We start from the raw sequence: 11195 nt of genomic DNA, 5'->3' as shown, positions 1-11195 counted from the left end.
GCTGTTGAGTGAAAATGTCATCACAGTTGCTCGGTCGCAGGTAACAATCACTCACAGCTCAGCTTCAGAAAACAAGTGAGCTGTGATTGGTCGTTGCCTGGTCCCTGAGTAACTGTGATGTCATCTTCAGTCGACAGCAAGTGGCAAAATGGCCGTCTCCTGAGATGGATAGAAACAGCTGAATTTTGCTACATAGTCCACAAATGTAATATTAATCAGAATGTCATGTTTAGACTAGTGAGGTGACATATAACATGTTATTGTCAAGAAATGTTTACGGTTGACTTCCCCTAGATTGAAAAGGATTTTTATAAATCATTTTACTCTGTTGCTATTTGCGTTTTACGTAACATCCCAACGTCATTGCAACCGGAGTTTGCAGAATTATGTGAAATACTTTCAAACCCCGGAAAATGGACGTATTCTAGCTACACATAATGGATGTCACAATATTGTGGTGTATAGATTAAACAAAAAAAAACATGAAAACATTGTCATTGTCCAAGTATACTGTATTTGCACCTAGTTGTATGATTTAGTTGGGCCAAAATGTACAATATTTTTTTTGCATTCGTCCCAGCGGAAGGCCAGCGGAAGGTCCTGAGAACAAGGCTGGAAATGTCAGTGTGTCACTTTACAAGAAAATGCTAACTAGACTTACAAAAAACAACAACTTAAAAATAAATCTGTGAGGAATCCCAAATCAATAATATACTGTAAATTTACACAGGAAGTTCTATCTTGGTGATCAAGGGAAGGGAAAGATTCTTTGATGACTCTACTTGTACTCATCATTCTAGTTTGTCTGAACTACATTCCCACAACTCCTATTCACTATCATAGTGTGTGTGCATGTGCGAGAGAGTTCAGTCATGGTAGCATATAGAAACTGGCATTTTCAAGCTCACGATGTACTCATATCCTGTCATTCTCTAATAAAAACAGTGGATGCTATTGCTTGGATTGCTAATAATAGCACTAGCATGACTGCAGCTCTAACACAACTGTTGCCTTATAAATGCATGTTCACTGGTCGCATTAAGACGACTCCCTGCACTCCATCAATGGCTTGCTTGTTAATCACCATAAAATTATAGATTCCTCATATTTTTCAAGTGGCATAATTTGGACCGATAAGTTTGTGGACTGCGGTATGTCGTGATGTCCAATGAACGGATGGATTTACTAATACGATTCATTTTATGTGGAAAGCAAACACGTGGGCCGGCAAACAAGGTGAAAGGTGAAAAGCAGGTCTATCTGATGGGGAATGAGAAGAATCTGATCATCTGATGTAATGTGTCTGGATTTACACACGGCGCCTGGGCGAGGCTGCACACATACTGACTGTACAAGTCACGGAGAGGACAAACAATATGTTGGCAGGAAAATGCCTTGTTCTCAGACCACACACTAACAGCTGCATCATTTTTATGGTGGAGAACGTCACACCCTCAAAGACTTGCTATTATTTCTCTCTCAAACATGACAGTGAGTAGACAAACTCTTCTGCCGCTTTAGTTAATATATGAGCTGGTGTTTAGGTATCTTGAGTGCTTTTATGTAAAATCGGTCTTCATAATGGGAACGCGATGACATCTGTGTAATTGTTCAGCGAAAGTAAATCTCTCAAGCGGAGTCTTATCATAGAAATTAAACATTTGCAATTACAATAATTTATTTTTCTATTATTTGGCTTGCTGTTGGGAGTAAATAACAACGATCGTCTTTTCTGTTGTAATGCAGTCATATAAATCATCGCTAAAGACATTTTGGTAGGCTATATGTATACAGTATATTAATGTGTATACATGCACAATATATACGTTCTCTATGCATACTGTTGTTCAATTGTTGTTACCCGTTTTCATTAAAAAATAAAATAAAAATTCACTCTTCTGGGACGCTTTACCACAAGAATTTTGGCCATTTACCCAGAAAAAAAACAAACAAACAATTTGAGCTCGGAGCTGACTACCTGAGAGAGGGCATGGCTCATTAAAGGACCTTTCCCCGACTGTTCAGTGAACACCATTGGAAGTATACAATTGTCAAAGATGGCTTAGAAGAGTGAATGAAGAATTACGATTCAGGGAAAATAAGAGTCATACTCAAACTATTAATTAAGCATGTCTGATGAATGAGCATGAAGCATGTCGTAATGTGTTGAGAAATAAAACCCCAAAATCCTGGCCTTAGTTGAACCTTTGATCTCTATCATCACTAGTTTTTGGATGAAATCAAAATGAATTATATTCATAAGACGTGAATCGTATCAGTTGTAATGCCAGGCAGTGTAAATTCTGATTTCTAGGGCCCTATCAGATCATGGGCCCTTAATTGCCATCACTTTCTCTTATGTTTGAATGCTATCATTCTATCATTCTCTTGTAATTATTCTGGGCCATAGACGATTACCGGTAACATTTTTGTGGCTTGATAAACGATAAACACATTAACTGTTATAAAATGTCCTTATTTAATTTGAGTCACATTTAGTTCTTTAAATTCCAGTTATCTAGGCCTAGAAGTTCTACAAATTTTCTGTGTTTTTGTGACCTTTCATACTTTGCCAAGGTCAGGCATAATTCAAACGTACTTGCATTGCGGGCCGTATTGTAGTTATATTAGGAATTATTCCTCTTAATCATCCATCCATCCAATTTCTTAACCGCTTGTCCTCACAAGGGTCGCGGGGGGCGCTGGAGCCTATCCCAGCTGGCTTCGGACAGTAGGCGAGGTACACCCTGAACTGGTTGCCAGCCAATCGCAGTCCTCCGAATCATTTAAATGTTTAATTTTGGAGTAAAAAAAGGACAAATCACGGATGTTCCACAAAATCATTTTTGATTCAAAATGCCATCTTTTATGGCTTTAGAAACACTAAAAAGATGCAATAGCCTACAAACAATTGTCAGTCATAATTCATTTTTTTTTTAATTAGGTGGAGGAAAATGATATGGACACGAACAATTTGAACGTAGACTTGCGCTGGGCACGAAATGGAGCCCATTTCTTGAATGAAAGATTTTACGTTTTTTGCACCATCTATTCATTTTGAAAAATGATGTCATCGCCAAACATCCTTTCAATTTATGGAATCAGAGAAGTTTTACAAACTATCAATGTAAACTTGAGAGACTATCAAGTTGACATGAATGACTGCAATCCCTCCTGTGCCTTTAACTACTTTCTTTCTTTCTTTCTGCCACAGTAACAGTTGAAACTGTTTAAATTACTCTGCTGTAAAATCTGAAGAGCCTGGGAGAGGCTGTTTAAATGTTTAAAGTAAAGTTTTGTTTGTTCTAGGCTATTGCTATATGCTTATTAGCATTTTTATGGCGAGTCTTGGATCTGCCCCCAATGACACGCTTAGAAAGAAACTGTTCCATATAACATCCACATAGGTGTACCATCTTTAATCCAGTAAGCAGTATATTGTACTCACTCCACTAAAATATTAAAACATAACATTTTTGGCTCTATTTATTTCTTGCACAAGTTACCATGGAGTCCAATAATTGTGCTCTCCTTTGGTTTGAACTGTCCCACCATCCAATGTAGTTAGCAAGGATAAGGGAATTCTGAAAACAACCAAACAAACTGCAACCACAGAAACGAAAAAATCATAATGGAACCATGATCTTTTTCCCAGATAAGAGAATTCCATCAGTCACTAACAAAAAAACAACAACTTTAGTGTGAAATTGGAGAACCAAGGAAAGAACCAACACAAGTTCTATATCACAATTTGTAAACGTGAAAAGGTAATAATATTCATGTCAGGAAAGCATGGATCTACCTATCTATAAATAGATCTTTCTAATAGTTTGGATACTTAAAACTACATCATGGTGGCAAAGCTGCAACAACAGTTGCAAAATATAGAAACACATTGCATCCAAAATAATACAACAGAACATGAAGAAATATTACGTACATTAATTTAAATCTTTGATAGGGACAATATGTTTTTGTAGCAGAATATTTAAACCCCAAACCATCCATACATGCATAATCTCTTTCCAGATTTGTCCCTATTGTGGGCGGTCAGTGTAGAGATAAACAGTTCTAAAAGCAGTCCATCACATTTACTTCAGACTTAGAGACATTGACTAGTGGTTTCCCAAGGGTGCACATGTGTACATTCAATCTGTCCATATGAAGAGCACTTATTCCTTATGCCACGGAGACAAATGTAATGACCGTTATATTTGTGGAGTTAACACCATGTGAACTTGAGTCTTTCACAGCATGCTAACAATGTGCATACTTAACATTCTGACTAATCAAGGTCCTGACAATGAATGGGATAATAAACTCAACTTTAATAAATAAATAAACTTTCGACTCTTGGTTGTATGTTTTTTTGTGGGAAGGACCGAACTGCAGACTATTTTGTCCAGATTATCCCTAAGGAGACAGTGAGGGTCAAAAAAGGTCAGCAGAAGCAAACATACACATTGTCGCTGCTATGTGAAAAACACTTACGTCCATTAGCACCCCCCCCCCACCCATTTAAAAAAAAAAAACGTTTTTGGGGATTTTACGTAAAAAAAAATGGACTTCCACATAGCAGCGACAATATATAAAAAACGAGAAACGATGGATAAAATCTCAGCACAGAATAGAATGATGATCTGCTACTCAGCGCTAATTTTAATTTTAACCAAAGGGGACTGGAAAGTACTCGAGTATGCACCCATTACTACTGTAGTGAAAAACCAGAACACAAATGCACTTAAGTGTTTAAATTTAACAATTGCAACAGCAACAAACAGTGACCTTCAGTAGGGTCTTAACCGACTTAACCTACATCCTAATACCGCCTCTATCACGTCACAACTATAGAACTCATCAATACAATACAATTATGCAATATAACAGCACTAGCCCGGATTTTCGGTACCACCTTTTTTTCCCCTCACTAACATTTTTTATACATAACATTTCCCCCCAAAACAATGACGGATAATTTTAAAGAAAGACTTATGTATATATCGTTATATAGCATTTTTCCTTAAAGGGGAAGTCAACCCCCCAAAAATATTTACAATAATATATTCTAGACACCCCCACTAATCTAAACACAGTATTCTGATTATTTTATATATATACATATTATTTTAATATGAGTTAAGCAGCAAAATCCACCCGTTTTTATCCATCTCAGTGGGCGGCCATTTTGCACATGCTGTTGATTGAAAACGACATCCCAGTTGATTAGGGCTCAGTTAACGATCAATGACGGCTTAAATGTTCTCTGAATCTGGTTGTAAAAACGGGTGGATTTTGCCGCTTAACTCTTATTCCACAAACGCAATATCAATCAGAAAACTGTGTTTAGACTAGTGGGGGCACCTACAATTTTCTATTCTTGTAGTTTCTATTTTCTAAAATGACCACAACACAGACAGACCGCGCGAAAACTTTAAATAAGACCAGATATCAGCCTGATGCACTAGAGATGCTGGTTATGAAATGTATTAATATGTGCAGATTGCTACAGACAGATGTTTTACTCGTCAAATTTGGCGGTATTGCTCTGCCCAACCAATCAGAGGATGGCTGGCATGATTGAGGTTCCAGCACTCTGGTCTTGTGAGTGAGGAGGAATTCAAAATCTGTTTGCTGAAATAAGTCTCATTGATCATACGTATAAGCAACATGGACCTGCACCAATGATTATGAAAACCTTTGGGCTAATTCGAAGGATAAGGCAAAACATGCTGAAATGTGATTGGACAAAAATATGACCACTGAAAACTGTGCAGCCATGAGAAATGCGATGGAATGAAGAGGCAGGATAGACTGTTTGGAATAAATTAACACAATTTCATGGAACAAATGTTGGAAATGTGGGTCAGTGCTGCTGATAGTGTTTAGGCCCTATCGCTGTCAAATGATGTTAATACTTTATAGTTCCAAATTTACCTTTATAGTAGCACTAGCATCATATTTTTTAACACAAAAATTGTTAATTGAAGGAATAGCATCACATAACTTGTTTGTCTTACATAAGAGCAATGATGAAAATTATCGTAGGTTATGTTTAGAGATGATATCCATTACAAAGCTACGTAGCATCAAGCGGTGTGCTGTACAAGCATTACCTGGATCACAATGCCACTAGCATGCTACGTAGCGGCTAGGAATGAGGTGAATTCATGTATCAATAACATGCAATTCCATTAGCATGTGTCCCACGTGAGTTGGCTGTAATGTGACCTGTGCTCTTCTGGCTCAAATAAGCGCTATGACCTTGACCACACTGCGCATTCAACTGGCTCACCTCACTGCTTTTCCTTGTAAATCTTTACGGCTTTATTTCTACATTAACAAAATATTGTCTTCTGATGCACACTTTAACGCACCCAAAAAATAAAATAAAATAAAAACCCTAACAAGACAAATAACCTGAGAATAACAAGGCATGTGTCTCAGAATTGTTTTTTTTTGTCTCCACTTGATGCGGTTTGTTGTGCCCCCTCCCCCGCCCCGAGCGATAAGATATCTTGCTATTTCGGGGCTGGTGCTCAACTGGCTCAACAAGCCTGCCTAACACAAGGCAACGGTCGTTCTATTTTCAGCAAAAAGCTTGTTCACTACCTAAAAACCTGTATACGGTATCATTAGCAATGTGAGCGAGGTTCCGCGGCAGAAGGAAGTCAGCAGGAGATGCTATCACAGACTGCTGCAGTCAAGCTTATCCCACTCCACCCGCACATTCTGACATTTGCAAAATCTGCCTTCCGTCTCTCCGCCGCAATCCGACCATAAACTGGCCTGTTGAGATTCTTGCCAACGTGCAGGTAAACAGGTCATCAGAATGCAAAAAAATCACAGGAAGTGTGTCTTGTTGTCGATCTTAGTCTGCAGTTGAGGTCGTCAAGGGACTTGCGTGCATAGCAGGAATTTAGGACAAAGGAAGGCAGATGCCCCAATCTCCCCACCCCATGAGCCTTTTATCTCTACAGCCTCTTGAGATTGACTCAGGAGCCGTGAGCCAGAGCTCGTGGATGGAGCTTTAGCACACTTTCAAATTCGTATTCCTTTTTCAACAGATCATAATTTTGTTGTAGATTATGCAACACAATTTTCGTTTTTTTCCCCCTCGCAATTATACTTTGCGCTACATGGCGCCAGGGCCACTTCAACAGAGAATTAGTGTTGTCAAATTGTGTGCACCTCATTAATGTTCTGTGCCAGTGGCATAAGGAGTCTTGTCAACAACATCATTTGAGTCTTAACATAACACAAATAGGGCCAATAAGCAGCTCGCCCTGAATTGTGAATCACAGTGCAGTGCCACATATAAAGCATAAAAAATAGACGACAAATTAACAGTGACTCAAACGAAACGTAAGACTATTCAAACTTGGCATCTCCTCTGCTAATATGTTTTTGCGGTACTTATATCACAGTTGCAGACATATTAACATTCGCTGGCATTGACGGTTATAGATGTAAAAAATTCAATAAAATTATTTGTATTTAATTTTTTTCACCATTTTTGTTAACAAGAGTATGAAAACCTAGAATTTTTTTTTTTGGTGTACATTTAGAACAGATGTCAAATTTGTGATTAATCGTGAGTTAACTAGTGAAGTCATGCGATTAATTACAATTACAAATTTTAATCGCCTGATGACCTTAATTTTTAATAATCTTTTCTGAAAGAAAAAAAAAAGACGATTGAAAAAAATTTGTTTTGATTTTAAAGAAAAGATTATTAAAAATGAGGGGCATCAGGCGATTAAAATTTGTAATCGTAATTAATCGCATGGCTTCACTAGTTAACTCACGATTAATCCCAATTTTTATATCTGTTCTAATACAATAAAAAATTTATAGGTTTTCAAACTCTTGTTAACAAAAGTGGGAAAAAAAAGTTAAACTAACAAAAATAGTAAAAAAATGAATTTTTCATGTCTATAACCGTCAATGGCAGTGAATGAGTTAAGGTTGAGTCAGTAAGGTTAGCGATTAAGAATAAATACAAGTCCATGTGATGTCTGGAAAATGATGTCTGTGGAGTCAGCTCAGTTTGCAATGTGGGCGTGTGCTTGTTTTGTGTAGTTTATCATGTGGATCTCCACGCACTAATTGAGGTGGTACATGCACTGGTTACAAATGATTTATCCCTTCACCTGATCACTAGAACTGTATGAAAAACAGCTTTGACTCCTGCAATGAAATAAATGGCTCAAATTAATGACTTGTGAGGTCGCACTGAGTCCACTCACTGTGGATGGCGGGCACCCATACAAAGACCTGCCTTGAAAATGTCTGAGTATTGCAGACACATGACAAGTAGATGGATTTGATTGCCACAGTTTGACCTCTGAGGATGAGGGAACTTTAAAAGACGTGCTGTGAGGCTTTCAAGGTTCGTGTTGGTGTACAGTCTGTTTGCTCCTCATCAATTAAAGGGGCGATTTCATGCCGTTTGAAACGGCATCTTGCTGTTGTAGTAAAATGTTAGTCTCAGTAATTACGAGAAGTATTTGTAGGCCAAATCTGAGTCAAAGGTGGTGATTGGATTTTTTTGACCAGTGCAACATTTTAAGTGTTTAAACCTATAAGGTGTCATCAACGATGGGAAGCGACGAGAGATGGAAATGTTCAGCTCTGCAAATGAAGAAAGTTCAGTGAACACAAATAATGTTGTTCTTTAAAACATGAAAAAAACAAGGATAAATGGATTTAAGCAGCTTAGGTGGTAGTATTAGTTCAGATTGTTTATATCCAAAATAATGTGTAAATATCAAGTCAAAATGCTCACATGAAAATTCATTTCTTTATTTCTTTACTAGTAATTACTCTATTTAGTATTTTTATTATTTTTTAATTTTTTAATTTTTTAATTTTTTAATTTTTAGATCTTGTTCAATAGTTTATTTAATTTGTTTTCTGGTCATTACAGTATTACACGCCGTAGAGTCTATTTGCATACATTATACTCCCACGTGCCAATCATCCATTTATGAATCCAGTTAGCAAGCAAGCTGCAACATCAAAGCAAGAAAATTCTGTGTAAACCAGGGGTGGGCAAACTCGGTCCTCGAGGGCCGGAGTCCTGCAGGTTTTGGATGTTTGCCTTCTCCAACACAGCTGATATATGATCAGCTCATCAGCAAGCTCTGCATAAGCCTGATAACTACACTGAATTTTTTTTCCTCCATTTGACTAAACTAAAAAAAAAAAAAAATGCTGTAATATCATACAGCTTTTTCTCGTTATATTCATGATTTAGTTGAAAGCATCATTTTCAATTTAATAAATCATTAAATTGAAAATGATGCTTTCAACTAAATTCCATTTGATGTAAAGTAATTTGTAACTTGTATGTCACTTTTTTATTTGGCTCGGGGAAAATACTTGTATTTGATTTATATTAAATAGAAAATTACTTTTTCAACCAAATCATGAATATGATGAGAGAAAGTAAAAAAAATGTAGCTGTAACAAATTACAGCATTTTTGTTGTTGTTGATTGGAATCAGCTTGTGTTGGAAGAGGGAGACCTGCAGGACCTGCAGCCCTCGAGGACTGAGTTTGCCCACCTCTGGTGTAAACAGATAATGTTGTGCCTTAAAACAAGAAAAAACGGTTTAAGCTATTTACTTGGTAATATTAGTTCCAATTATTTGTATCCAAAATAGCTTGAAAATGTCAAGAAATAATGATGCGTGACAAAACGGTTGCACCCGAAACATTTTTCTTTGTTAGTTTATTCTTCAATGTTCAGTCGATGTAATACCTTGTTTTAGAAGCTATTTTTTTTTTAATCCATCTGCAACATTTTTTTATTCGTCATTGCTGTTCAGTGTGAACAATAAATACTATTCGTACTACATACATTAAATGTAATATATATTAGAGCTATCAAAACTCAGTTTAAAAGTTTTATTTACTTCCTGTTGTGGCCGATAAACTTTACTCGCGTGTGCAGCCAAACTTGGAGGAGTCACTGTAGGAAAGATAGACAAACACGTCCTACAGCTAGTTTTACGTTATGTTTTGTTTAACGCTTTACTTGATGAAGTGTGGTGCTCGTGGGCAGAATTAAACCTGTCAGCAAGAAGATTTGACAACTGTTTCTATGGAAAGAATATAAGTAAGATGGTCTGTGAAGCTGTTTTGATCGCACTTTATTCAACCGTTGTATTTTACAAGACAGGCCTTGTATTCAAAGATTTTAAAAAAAAAGATACATCTTTGAATCTAAATGTACTCTCTCTTTTTTTTTTTTCTTGGGAGAGCTCAGTATTGATCATTTGACATGTCATCATCATTGTTCTCCCTTTTTTTTTTTTTGTATGTGGATGTGTGTTTGTGCGCGTGTATGTGCGTGTGTGCGTGCGTGCAAAAAAAAAAATTCCCATACCGTTCACCTAAACTGAACACTTCAAAATCCAGCCAGAGTCGTGGGGCCGCCAGGAGACCCGAAGAGGGACCAAAGAAAAGAAAGAAAAGCGAAGCCCAGCACCGACCAGACACCACCCACCGGGCCACTAACCAGAGTCCTTCACCAACCCCAGAGACATCTAAATTCCAACAAATCAGGGCGACCTCAAGGGCCCAAAGGAGAAACTGAGGAAAGGTAGAAAGGACAGACGAAGCAGAGTGAGATCCACAGACACCAGCTTCCACCGATTCAATGACCTGAGGGAGAAACAGATTGATCTAAATGTACTCTCTAACTGACGATCTTACATTAACTCCAAGATTTTAGTCAAATAAATGTGGTATAGAAATGTGATTCATTGGGATTAATTACAGAATTTTGTGCAATTAATTAGGTTTTGTTTTTATTTATTGTTTGACTGACATCGGAAAGGACCCAGAAGCAGTAATATACTGTATAGGCTACTAAACATACTATAAAGTTGCATTTTTCTCTGGTTATTTTATTATTATGATTATTTTTATATTAATTATGATGTTCCAAACCTTGTCCTGAAGACATTTTCCTGAATTGGGCCTTTTTAACCTTTTCATGAAAACCCCTGGGTTCAATTATAAAGTTAAGTTAAAGGGGGAAAAATAATAATAATCCTGAAATCAAGTCTTAAGTACAAGATATTAGTCAAGTCATGTAATATAATAAAGCAAACATGGCAAATACAAGAAGATCAAATCTAGAGCTGCTTTCTAAAACAAGAAAAACAACCAAGCAAACAACCAATGGG

At 37.0% G+C, this 11195-nt stretch overlaps 1 long non-coding RNA gene across 1 annotated transcript; it reads left to right on the top strand.

Moving 5' to 3' along the window:
• Positions 1 to 1383: 1383 nt before the first annotated feature.
• On the top strand, positions 1384 to 10911 carry LOC144049507 (uncharacterized). Its single transcript, XR_013293584.1, has 2 exons — positions 1384 to 1491; positions 10423 to 10911. It is a non-coding gene; the product is annotated as an uncharacterized LOC144049507 (long non-coding RNA).
• Positions 10912 to 11195: the final 284 nt, after the last annotated feature.

The sequence above is a fragment of the Vanacampus margaritifer genome, chromosome 3 (assembly GCF_051991255.1).
Source record: "Vanacampus margaritifer isolate UIUO_Vmar chromosome 3, RoL_Vmar_1.0, whole genome shotgun sequence".
Taxonomy (NCBI): Eukaryota; Metazoa; Chordata; class Actinopteri; order Syngnathiformes; family Syngnathidae; genus Vanacampus; species Vanacampus margaritifer.
Note: the sequence above shows the minus strand (reverse complement) of the source record. Positions and strands in the feature narration are given on the sequence as shown.